We start from the raw sequence: 11899 nt of genomic DNA on the forward strand, positions 1-11899 counted from the left end.
TGTTAGTCCACCGGCTCGGGTGGGATATTGACTCTAAACCAATACAAATGTTGTTTGAGGCGGGTCTGTCCCCCGAAGTGAAAGACAAGTTGTCCCGAGCGCCCCGCCCACGGTCGATGGACGAGCTCACAAAGGCTGTGCTCGCGATAGGCGTACGCCAAGAAGTGCGGGCGCAGGAGAAGCGGGAAAGGAGAGAGGAGCGTTTCCATGACTACCGCATTCCAGAGATACCGAGGGAGCCTTCCCAGGCGGCAGAGCCAATGGAAATTGATGGCGCGCGTGTGCGTGAGGTTTCAAACTCCGGTGAAGGTTGTAAAAGGGAGGGAAAGGACTGGAAAACTACCAAGAAGTGTTTCCTCTGTCAACGACCAGGACATTTTGCTAAGGTCTGCCCTCAACGAAAGGCCTGGCAAGGGATGGTGGGGGCTGCAGGCCACGACGAGAAGGGGGAGGAAGGGCAGGTGCAGGGAAATGCCAATGCCTGGCTGCCAACCAGCAGGGGCAGCAGCCAGGCCAGCAACCAATAGAAGTGCCCCAGCCTGACCCCCCCCAAGGCAGCTATAGCCATAGAAGTGGTGCTAGAACTCCCGAATGGGCACCCTGTCGCAGTTAAGGGACTGCTGGATTCGGGCAGCTCGTGTAATTTCTTCAGCAGAGACTTTGCTCTGGAGCACCAACTCCACCTGTCGCCTCTAGATTTCCCCTTGCAGGTGACAACCATCGATGGCAGGGAACTTCTGGGAGGGGAAGTGACACACCAGACCCCACCAATGCGAATGAGGGTTTCCAGGCACACGGAGACTATTGCCTTTCACGTGGCCACACTGGCAGGACCCCCAATAATACTGGGAATGAGCTGGTTGGCACTGCATGATCCCGTAGTGTCATGGCATCAGCGGTCAGTCACCTTTGGGTCAGCTTACTGGGAGGGGAGAACCCAAGAATGACGGTGGCCAGAGTGGCTGGGCTGGCCGTGGAACAAAAGGGGGAGGTGCCGCCAGAATATGCTGACCTGAAGGAGGTCTTCAGCGAGAGGGAGGCAGATAGACTACCCCCCCACAGGCCCTTTGACTGCCAAATCAACCTGCTCCCAGGGGCTCAGTTGCCGGTGGGTAAGCTGTATGCCATGTCCGACCGGGAGATGCAGGAGTTGCGGCAGTTTATTGACAAGAACCTGAAGAGGGGGTTCATAAGGGAATCAAAGGCGGTGGGGGGCAGTCTGGTGTTCTTTGTGGACAAAAAAGGGACTAATCAGCCTAGATTGATCGTGGATTATAGGGGCTTGAACCTGGTGTCAGAACCCGTGACCTTCCCAATGCCAAGGATTGACGACATTTTAACACGGGTGAGGCAGGGGAAGATTTTTACCAAGCTGGACCTCAGAGGGGCATACAATTTAATCAGGATAAGGGAGGGGGACGAATGGAAAACTACCATGTTCACCCCCCTGGGGGCCTTCGAGTACTTAGTTATGCCATTTGGATTACAATCGGGCTCCGCCTGCTTTCAAGCATTCATGCACCACGTGTTGGGGCCCCTGTTGTACAAGAATTGCATGGCCTTTTTGGATGACGTCTTAATCTATTCGGACAATGAGAAGCAACACGTCAGAGACGTCAGGGAAGTGCTACAGAGACTGCAGAAGCATCAGTTGTGGGTCAAGCTGGAAAAATGCCAATTTCACGCCAGGGAGGTCGAGTTTCTGGGGTACAAGTTGTCAGACAAGGGCCTAGCTATGGACCCAGGCAAGGTGAAGGCAGTGCTGGAATGAAAAGCCCCCAAAACCCGGAAGGATGTGCAGAGGTTCTTAGGGTTCAGCAACTTCTACAGGAAGTTCATAAAGAACTTCGCTCACTTGACAGCGCCCATAACAGATTGTCTCAGTAGCAAAAAGAAGTTTGCGTGGACAGAAAGTGCCCAGCAATCCTTTGAAAGGCTGGAGAAGGCGTTCGCTTCGGAACAGCAGCTCCTGCACGTTGATCTGCAGAAGCCCATGAGACTGGAGACGGATGCGTCCGACCGAGCTGTTGGAGCGGTCCTTTTGCAGCCCGGGGCCAAGCAGGACTGGAGGCGGTGTGCCTTTTTCTCAAGGAAGCTGAGCAAGTCAGAGCAGAACTACACAGTGTATGACCGAGAACTGCTTGCCATCTATGTGGCATTTCGGCAATGGAGACATCTGTTGATAGGGGCGCGGCACAAGATCCAGGTTTGTACTGACCACAAGAACTTGGAATACTGGCGGACCGCGCGGGTGCTCAACCAGAGACAGATTCGATGAGCCCAGGAGTTCGCCAAGTTTTCCTTCGCGATCAGATACATGCCAGGAGAGGAAAACATAAGAGCAGATGCTCTCTCCCAGAAACCGGAGTACCTGGAGGGAGAGGGACCACCAGAGATCCGACACGTGTTTCCCGAGGACCGGTGGGTGTGTGGGGGAACGCTGGTTGGGAAACGAGAACTGGCAGGGCTTACTAGAGACAACGCGTTCGCCCAAGCAAAAATCAGGGAACTCCGGGACGGAAGGGAAGACCATGGAGGGTTTGAGGAAAAGGAAGGGCTACTGTACTATAAGGGGGCACTGTATGTACCAGGGGAGACCTTGAGGGGGAAGGTACTTAAACAACTCCATGACAACCCAACAGCTGGGCACTTTGGACAGCACAAGACCACGCTGCTCGTCACCAGGCAGTTCTGGTGGCCAAAGGTGAGGGAAGACGTACGGGAATATGTACTGGGGTGCGACCAATGCCAGAGGGCAAAGGGAGAGAGGGCTGCCCCCGCAGGGCTACTGGAACCCTTACCTACACTGGAAAGGCCCTGGGAGGTGGTGTCCATTGATTTTATGACAGATTTGCCCAAGTCAAGGGGGAAGACAGCAGTCATGGTAGTAGTCGATCTACTGACAAAAATGTGCCATTTCATAGCTTGCTCACACGCGGTAACGGCAGAGGAGACAGCCAGGTTGTTTGTGGATCACATTTTCAGACTGCATGGGGCTCCCTCGAGGGTTATCTCAGATCTCAGGAAACAATTTACTTCCAGGTTCTGGAGGAAGCTCATGAGCTTGCTACAGGTCGAGGTGAGCTTCTCGGCGGCGAGACACCCAGAAACCAACGGACAAGCAGAAAGAGCGAACAGTATACTCCAGCAATACCTACGCTGCTACGTCAGTGAGAGACAGAACGATTGGGTAGAGAAACTAGCCTTGGCTGAATTTGCGTACAATAACGCTGAACATGTGTCCACAGGTATGAGCCCGTTTATAGCCAATTATGGGTGTCACCCCAGGGCCTTCCCGGGGAGGGGGGAGGAAGCATGGAGTGTACCCGTGGCCGAGCAGTTTATAGAAGAAATGGAGGCCTTGCACCAGCAACTCAAGATGAACTTGGAGCAGGCCAAGGAAGTTTACAAGAGGCAGGAGGACAAGCACCATCGGGAGGGGGAGGCCATACGGGTGGGAGACCGGGTGTGGTTGTCAACCCAAGGGTTACCCCTAAAGGGAGGGTGCAAGAAGTTGCAGCTGAAGCGGCTGGGGCCTTTTGAGGTAACACAGCAGGTGAACCCAGTGGCATTCAAACTCAAGTTGCCGGACAGCATGAAGATACATCCGGTGTTCCATAGGTCCCTACTTTCACCGTACATGGAGGGGCGGGAATTTCCGGGGCGGGAGGGAGGAGTCACCACCCACCCACAGGTAGAGGAGAGGGAACACCGCAACCGAGCCACGGAAATAATCGATTCAAGGTGGCAAGGTCGCCAGGTGGAGTACTTGGTAGCTTGGGAAGGAGAACCCGGGTCAGAAAACACGTGGGTCCCCGCTGAGTCAATCAATGACGGGTATCTGGTGGAAGAATTCCACAGTTTGTTCCCGGATAAGCCAAAACCACTAGCAAGATTCTGGGAGGAAGAATTTGGAACCACAGACGACGAAGGGGACTTTGTGGGTTTTCCTGCCTCCAAAGAGGAGGGAGGAGAGGTGTCAGAGGGAGAAGAATCAGACTGGGAGGTCCACCCTGAGGGGAGAGATCTGAGCAGGTGGGAGGCTGGTTTTGAATCCTCAAAGGATGGTGACAGCTTCTTCAGGGGATTCCCCGCATCGTCGGCCGAGGAAAGAGACGAGGTTATATCGGGAAATCACGCCGGGGTGGAGGGGGTCCTGGGGAGGAGGTGGATGTCAGGGAACTACCATCGGAGCCAGGGGGAGAGGGAGGGCTCCAGAGGGATTCCAGAGAGCGTCCGGGGAGGGAGAGAAGCAGCACATCTTCTGGGGAAGGAAATCAGCGTAGCTCCAGTGGAGAAGGGGGGCAGATGGGGGAATCAGCGAGGTGGCTCCATGACTCCTCGCCGGGGACCAGCGGGGAGAACATGGGTCCTCCGCTGCCCACACCCTCCCTGCGCAGAAGGCTTCCGCGCAGGGAGAGTAGGAGGAGACTAGGCGTCAAAGAACTTCTTTGCTGGAAGAAGTTCAAGAAACGCCCACTGACGGATTCTGCCAGCGATTGAGACAGCCACGGGGGAGCGGCTGTCCGGACAGAAAGGGTTCACTCAGGCAACCCAGCCAGGTGTGGCACCGATTTACGCACGAGCAACCCCTAGAACCATTACAAGGACCTAAAGGGCATATTTCACCAGCGCTACCAGGTGAATGGGCTGGGAGGTCACACAGCTACTGACCCTGCAAACACTGAGTGGATTTCTGTACGGTCCTTTCTGTACAGCCTCAGATGCTCCCAAGGGTGGTAAGTTGGACTAATTAAATGGAACCTTTTTCCCTCAAAAAGACTTCACCCAGAATCTTCAGTAAAAAGCCACTTTACAATGAATTGAAGAAATGAGTTTCGAAGCCTCTTGCTTGGCCTCCGTCACAGCAGAAAATTTTGGATTTTTCCAATCACTCATGCACCAGAAAGATATGAATGGAAAGCAGCCCTCTCTCCAGATGAAAAACCTAAGTTCAGTGGAGGCTGGTCTACTACTACTTATTCTTAAGTTTCCACTAGATTCCCAAACTACACTCTTTCTATTTTCCCCAACCTCCAGTACTGAATTTCAATGGAGAGAGAATCCTGAATATTTTTCAGTCAATCTCCCGTTCTCTGGCTAATCAGCTCTCTGCAAAAGGATTGTTGTGGTGAGGTGGTCCCACCCACTTGTTCCTAGGCAGAAAATACCAGGCAATAAGTAGTCATAGTAGCTGAACCTCGAGTAAGGAAGATGTCACTTGGTTTGAAGACCCAGGCTCAATGCAGCCATGGCATACAGCCAGGGGAAACCTTGTTGACATCCCAGCTCACCTGAGATGCCCACCCACTCACCTGCTGAGACCCTGCACCCATGCACGCCACTCGGCACACACAGAGCCCACTCACATAGACATCCCCAAACAGCAACACAACCTAACACAAATTGCACAGCCGTTTGTTCACATAGGAGTTCTTTTAATACACCATCCTCCTTAGACTGCATTCAAAGGCAGTGGTCTCTGTCGTTACAGCAGTAGAGCTCGTGCACTTCTGGTACGTCATCGTAGACTTTTAGAGTTTTGCAGTCGCTGGTATAGTAGCCGCATTTTTTGTAGTAGCGCAACACACGTCCAGTTTCTGATGGGAAGAGAAAGAAAATTATCTGGTTTACTGTTAGTAACTGGTGAAAGATGCTTGATGATAATGTCAGGATCCACCCTTGCTAGGTCCCCATCAGTGACAGCTGGGGAAACGGGGGTCTGTGCTGAAAGGCAGGTTTTTGCTACCACTGTTGCCAGGTATAGCACCCAGCACCCCTGCTTATCCTCAAGAATGAATGGCAACTCTTCCCTGGCATTAGGTGAAGCACTGCAATTAGGACGCCACTGGCCAGAGGGCCCAACCTGGCCCCTGACTTGAGATACCTCAGCCAGGTGGGCTGCATCACATGGACTTATCCAGGATCCCATCTATACCTTGGCATGCTAGAGTTTGACTGGAGAATTATAAGTGAACTTAGAAAATTCATGCTTCTCTCACTGCCTGCAGGTATTGTTGCTTCAAAGAATTTCCAGGGGGATATGTACCGTCATGTGACTGAAGGCTTGCAATCAGGTTTCGTATGGAGGCTGCATTAGGATAGCTTAGAGCTCCATTGGAACGAGGTGCTTGAACAACCAGGGAAGGACCTCATCCCAATGGAAGCTATAAGCTTCCATTGTACTACTTGTACTACTGAAGTTGCAAGATCCCCGGCCTCCTCTGCACCCAGTCATACTAGCCATGCCCCATCAGCCACTTATGGAAATGCACTGAAAATAAGGGGGAGAGAAAGACAAGAAGGACCACTCACTTGAAGTGATTCTGTACAAGACGCAGGCTGCAGGGTGTCCTGTACGTGGATCATCAGCGCATTTCTCTTCATATGGGGCAGCTGGTACACATGGCTGTCCTTCAGCCTCTGAACTGCACAGGCTACAGATTAAGGCATTTGCTGTTAAAAGAAGAAAGGAAGGAAGGAAGGGAGGGAGGGAGGGAGGGAGGCACCTGCTGTAAGGCATGCTTCTTTGTTTACATGTCTTGTCCCTTCCTGAGCTTCTAAGTCACCAAACTCGTTGTTTCCTTCAAAGAAGAAAAATGCTGAGATGCCCTGAGTCTAAAAAGGACATTGGTGGTTCTTACAGAAGGTGTAAATTGAACCCCACAGAGTTTCGTAGAAAGTGATTGGCTGTGCTTACAACCAGGAGGACCCTCCACTCTGCCACATCCCCATAACAGGCATCTGAGGGTGCAGCCAGATCCAGCATTGTAGAGACTTTGCAGAAAGGGTCCTCTAGTGAGCCTCCTGAGAGTGGCAGGTGCCAAGCAGCAGCTTAGAGTTGCCATATTTCAAAAAGTAAAAATCTAGACACCAAAGTTGTAGAGCTTTTATTCTTCTTCTCCTTATTAGCCAGGGTTGTTGATTTTTGGGACATAATTGCAAAAAGAGAGAAAAGAATAAAGAGGTTTTTGAGCTATTTTTAAGGGAAATTTCCCAATATGATAATGTTGACATGGGTTGCCATATGTCCGGATTTCCACGAACATTTTTAGTGATTTCTGCTTGGACACTGCTTCCGACGTATGGCAACCCTACAACAGCCGGATGGGCAACATCAACAGATGTGAACACCAGAGAGTTTGCACCAACCGGGGTGTGTGTGTGTGTGTGTGTGTGTGTGTGTGTGTCACTGCAGCTATGATAGGAGGAGCACTGTCTGCAGCTCCCATTTTAAGCTGCCAGGTTTATGCAGACAATTAATTTTTTTTTCAAAACTAGTTGGTGAACTGCTTGAGGAGGAGAAAGGCTGTACTTATGACTATGGCAAATTACTATGTTTTAAAAAATCAAATGTTTTAATAAGTAAATAAATAAAGTTAAAATAAGCCCCCCCTGCCCTGTGCAATAGAGCATCATTCCCCTGAAAAACTTTCTGAAGTTGGGACCGTGCAGGGATTACAAGGACAGGAGACATAGTGGGAACTGTGGAAATCATCTCTGCCAACACCCTGACCCAAGCACGGTGGGTGTTGATGCCTGTATAGATCTGGAACTTAATAGTATCTAAACCTTTCTCCAGGTCTGCATTATTTCCAAAGTTAGACTTTCAGTGATTATCCCCAAATAGGTGCCAGAGCTAAAAAGAGAAAGAAAATAGCTTACGGGTTCGCCAGTTCTTAGGAACATAGGTGGTGGACATACGGCTGATTTGAATTGGTGGCCTACCATGTTTTTCCATTGGCAGGTGGGACTTACCTCCACAGCTGAGGCAGAGCAAAAGACAGACTCCAAGCAGCCAGTCCTGAGCCAAGCGTGGCTTCATGTTAGCAAGGAAAAAGCCCTGTCTGATTAGAAAGACTGTTTTGAAGAGTGATTGCTGGGAGACAGCAGCTAAGACTTCCTGGCAGTACGTAGAAGGTGCAGCTCTTTCTCTGTTGAGCAACACGTCTCTCTGTCTGAGGCTCAATACTGTCATTATATAAGGCCGAGAGGGGCCTTCTTGGCTGCTCAACCCATTCTAGTGGGCTTAAAGGTACAAGAGGACTCTGGGGTGGCTGTGAAGAGCAGCAGAGATGTGGGTGGTGGTTCCTTGAGCCGTTAAGTGCATTATGTCCTGATTGTTTAACAGATCCTAATGGGATGTGGGTTCAGCTGGATGCTCTACAGAATGTTCCATACCTCAGTGGTCCTCTGATGCTATCTTTTGTGGAGGCATGCCCATTCCTTTCAATGGGTTCTCTGCCCAGCTCCACATTTCCTGGTTGACTGAGCCACGCAAACCAAAAGAGGAGCATGGTGCACCAGGGCAGGCAAGTTCAGAAGCTGATTGGGCTCTGAGGCCCAGAACATACAGCTTTTAATTTTATCAGTGCTAAGTGCTTGCGAGGGACAAGTGCTTGTGATACCCCTGTAAAAAGGTAAAAGGTAAAAGACCCCTGGACGGTTAAGTCCAGTCAAAGACAACTTTGTGGTTGAGGCACTCATCTCACTTTCAGGCCAAGGGAGCCGGTGTTTGTCCACAAACAGTTTTCTGGGTCATGTGGCCAGCATGATTAAACCGCTTCTGGAGCAACAGAACAACATGACAAAAGACAGAGCACACGGAAACGCCATGTACAGTGGTACCTCATGTTACAAATGCTTCAGGTTACAGATGCTTCAGGTTACAGACTATCCTAGAAATAATACCTTGGGTTAAGAAGTTTGCTTCAGGATGAGAACAAAAATTGTGCGGCAGCAGCGCAAAGGCAGCGGGAGGCTCCATTAGCTACTGTGGTACCTCAGGTTAAGAACAGTTTCAGGTTAAGAACGGACCTCCAGAAAGAAATAAGTTCTTAACCCGAGATACCACTGTACCTTCCTGCCACAGCGGTACCTATTTATCTGCTTGCATTGGTGAGCTTTCAAACTGCTAGGTTGGCAGGAGCTTGGACTGACCCAACTCGAGATTCTGAAATCCTGTACAGAATGTCCTAGAGTTCAGCTTCCAAATGATTCTATCTTACATGGGAAGGAAGTGTATTCCTTTCACTTAACAAGACTTTCATTATATAAGGTGCAGAGGCACCTTCTTTGTTCCTCAGGGCACCTGTCCCTGGTAGTCTCAAAAGGTACAAGGAGCTTTTTAGGTGCATAATATACTGCTTGTTTGGACAAATCCAAATGGGCTGAAGCTGAGGAACCAGCCGGATGCAGTATAGAGTGTCCCCAGACTTCAGCGACCCTCTTACATGTAAGGATTACTTGTTCACCACCAGGAAGCTTCAGCCAGGCCCATATGTGTTACTCAAATGGTTGTTTCATAGTCCTAGACCTCCCTGGGCTCCTGATGCTATCTTATGGGGAAGGATTGCAGTATGTGTTCCCCACCAGGAAGCTGCAGTCAGGCATACGTGATTGTTGCATCACACGAAACGTCAGCTGACTAGGGACCATCAGACCTGGACTAAAGATCAGTTTTTACCTTAAAAGGTTTGGATACAGAAGGGTATATTTTACTTGAGGACTGTCAGGGAACTGCCATCGGAGCCAGGGGGAGAGGGAGGGCTCCAGAGGGATTCCGGAGAGCGTCCCGGGAGGGAGAGAAGCAGCACATCTTCTGGGGAAGGAAATCAGCGTAGCTCCAGTGGAGAAGGGGGGCAGATGGGGGAATCGGCGAGGTGGCTCCATGACTCCTCGCCGGGGACCAGCGGGGAGAACACGGGTCCTCCGCTGCCCACACCCTCCCTGCGCAGAAGGCTTCCGCGCAGGGAGAGTAGGCGGAGACTAGACGTCAAAGAACTTCTTTGCTGGAAGAAGTTCAAGAAACGCCCACTGATGGATTCTGCCAGCGATTGAGACAGCCACGGGCGAGTGGCTGTCCGGACAGAAAGGGTTCACTCAGGCAACACAGCCAGGTGTGGCGCCGATTTACACACGAGCAACCCCTAGAACCATTACAGCAATCCGTCAGTCACTGACGTTGCTTGTGCGCAGCCCAGGAGAGGCATCACGATGAGCCAAACAGGAACAGCTGGAGAGACGGAGCAACCAGCTGCGATGCGGAGTCTGGTTGAGAGGAACCAAGACTTGGAGACGCATGTAGCTATCCTAACGGTGCGGCTGGAGGAAAGACGGGCTCAGGATGCACGGGTCAGAACCACCCCCATCACAAGGAAGGTACCGGGGCTGGTACACAAGTTTGGTGGAAAGCCCCAAGACTACAATGCCTTCCGAACGGAAGTGCAGTACTCTTTGGAGCTGCAGAAAGATGACTTTGCTGATGACGGGGAGAGGGTGCCTTACATTGTGGGGCATCTGCAGGATGGGGCGCGCGATTGGATCAGGCCCCTAATGGCGACGCAAAATTATGCCTTGAAGGACCTTAAGAAATTCTTTCAGGGAATGGACGCGATGTTCTCCAGCGAGGTGGAGCAAAGCGTGACACGGCGGGAACTGATGGGGTGCAAGCAGGGGAGCCAGTCCGTCAGAAACTACTGGTCGCGTTTTGCGATGTTAGTCCACCGGCTCAGGTGGGATATTGACTCTAAACCAATACAAATGTTGTTTGAGGCGGGTCTGTCCCCCGAAGTGAAAGACAAGTTGTCCCGAGCGCCCCACCCACGGTCGATGGACGAGCTCACAAAGGCTGTGCTCGCGATAGGCGTACGCCAAGAAGTGCGGGCGCAGGAGAAGCGGGAAAGGAGAGAGGAGCGTTTCCATGACTACCGCATTCCAGAGATACCGAGGGAGCCTTCCCAGGCGGCGGAGCCAATGGAAATTGATGGCGCGCGTGCGCGTGAGGTTTCAAACTCCGGTGAAGGTTGTAAAAGGGAGGGAAAGGACTGGAAAACTACCAAGAAGTGTTTCCTCTGTCAACGACCAGGACATTTTGCTAAGGTCTGCCCTCAACGAAAGGCCTGGCAAGGGATGGTGGGGGCTGCAGGCCACGACGAGAAGGGGGAGGAAGGGCAGGTGCAGGGAAATGCCAATGCCTGGCTGCCAATCAGCAGGGGCAGCAGCCAGGCCAGCAACCAATAGAAGTGCCCCAGCCTGACCCCCCCCCAAGGCAGCTATAGCCATAGAAGTGGTGCTAGAACTCCCGAATGGGCACCCTGTCGCAGTTAAGGGACTGCTGGATTCGGGCAGCTCGTGTAATTTCTTCAGCAGAGACTTTGCTCTGGAGCACCAACTCCACCTGTCGCCTCTAGATTTCCCCTTGCAGGTGACAACCATCGATGGCAGGGAACTTCTGGGAGGGGAAGTGACACACCAGACCCCACCAATGCGAATGAGGGTTTCCAGGCACACGGAGACTATTGCCTTTCACGTGGCCACACTGGCAGGACCCCCAATAATACTGGGAATGAGCTGGTTGGCACTGCATGATCCCGTAGTGTCATGGCATCAGCGGTCAGTCACCTTTGGGTCAGCTTACTGGGAGGGGAGAACCCAAGAATGACGGTGGCCAGAGTGGCTGGGCTGGCCGTGGAACAAAAGGGGGAGGTGCCGCCAGAATATGCTGACCTGAAGGAGGTCTTCAGCGAGAGGGAGGCAGATAGACTACCCCCCCACAGGCCCTTTGACTGCCAAATCAACCTGCTCCCAGGGGCTCAGTTGCCGGTGGGTAAGCTGTATGCCATGTCCGACCGGGAGATGCAGGAGTTGCGGCAGTTTATTGACAAGAACCTGAAGAGGGGGTTCATAAGGGAATCAAAGGCGGTGGGGGGCAGTCTGGTGTTCTTTGTGGACAAAAAAGGGACTAATCAGCCTAGATTGATCGTGGATTATAGGGGCTTGAACCTGGTGTCAGAACCCGTGACCTTCCCAATGCCAAGGATTGACGACATTTTAACACGGGTGAGGCAGGGGAAGATTTTTACCAAGCTGGACCTCAGAGGGGCATACAATTTAATCA

The 11899-nt window shown here is 51.8% G+C and overlaps 1 long non-coding RNA gene across 1 annotated transcript; it reads right to left on the reverse strand.

Annotated features, from left to right (window-relative positions):
• Positions 1–5417: 5417 nt before the first annotated feature.
• Positions 5418–7978, reverse strand: LOC308470168. Its single transcript, XR_013982212.1, has 3 exons — positions 7759–7978; positions 6316–6456; positions 5418–5600 (listed from the first exon to the last, which is right to left on the reverse strand). It is a non-coding gene; the product is annotated as an uncharacterized lncRNA (long non-coding RNA).
• Between the last annotated feature and the right edge of the window lie 3921 nt (positions 7979–11899).

This window comes from Podarcis pityusensis (genome assembly GCF_964106645.2).
Source record: "Podarcis pityusensis genome assembly, chromosome: 2".
In the NCBI taxonomy this organism is placed as follows: domain Eukaryota; kingdom Metazoa; phylum Chordata; class Lepidosauria; order Squamata; family Lacertidae; genus Podarcis; species Podarcis pityusensis.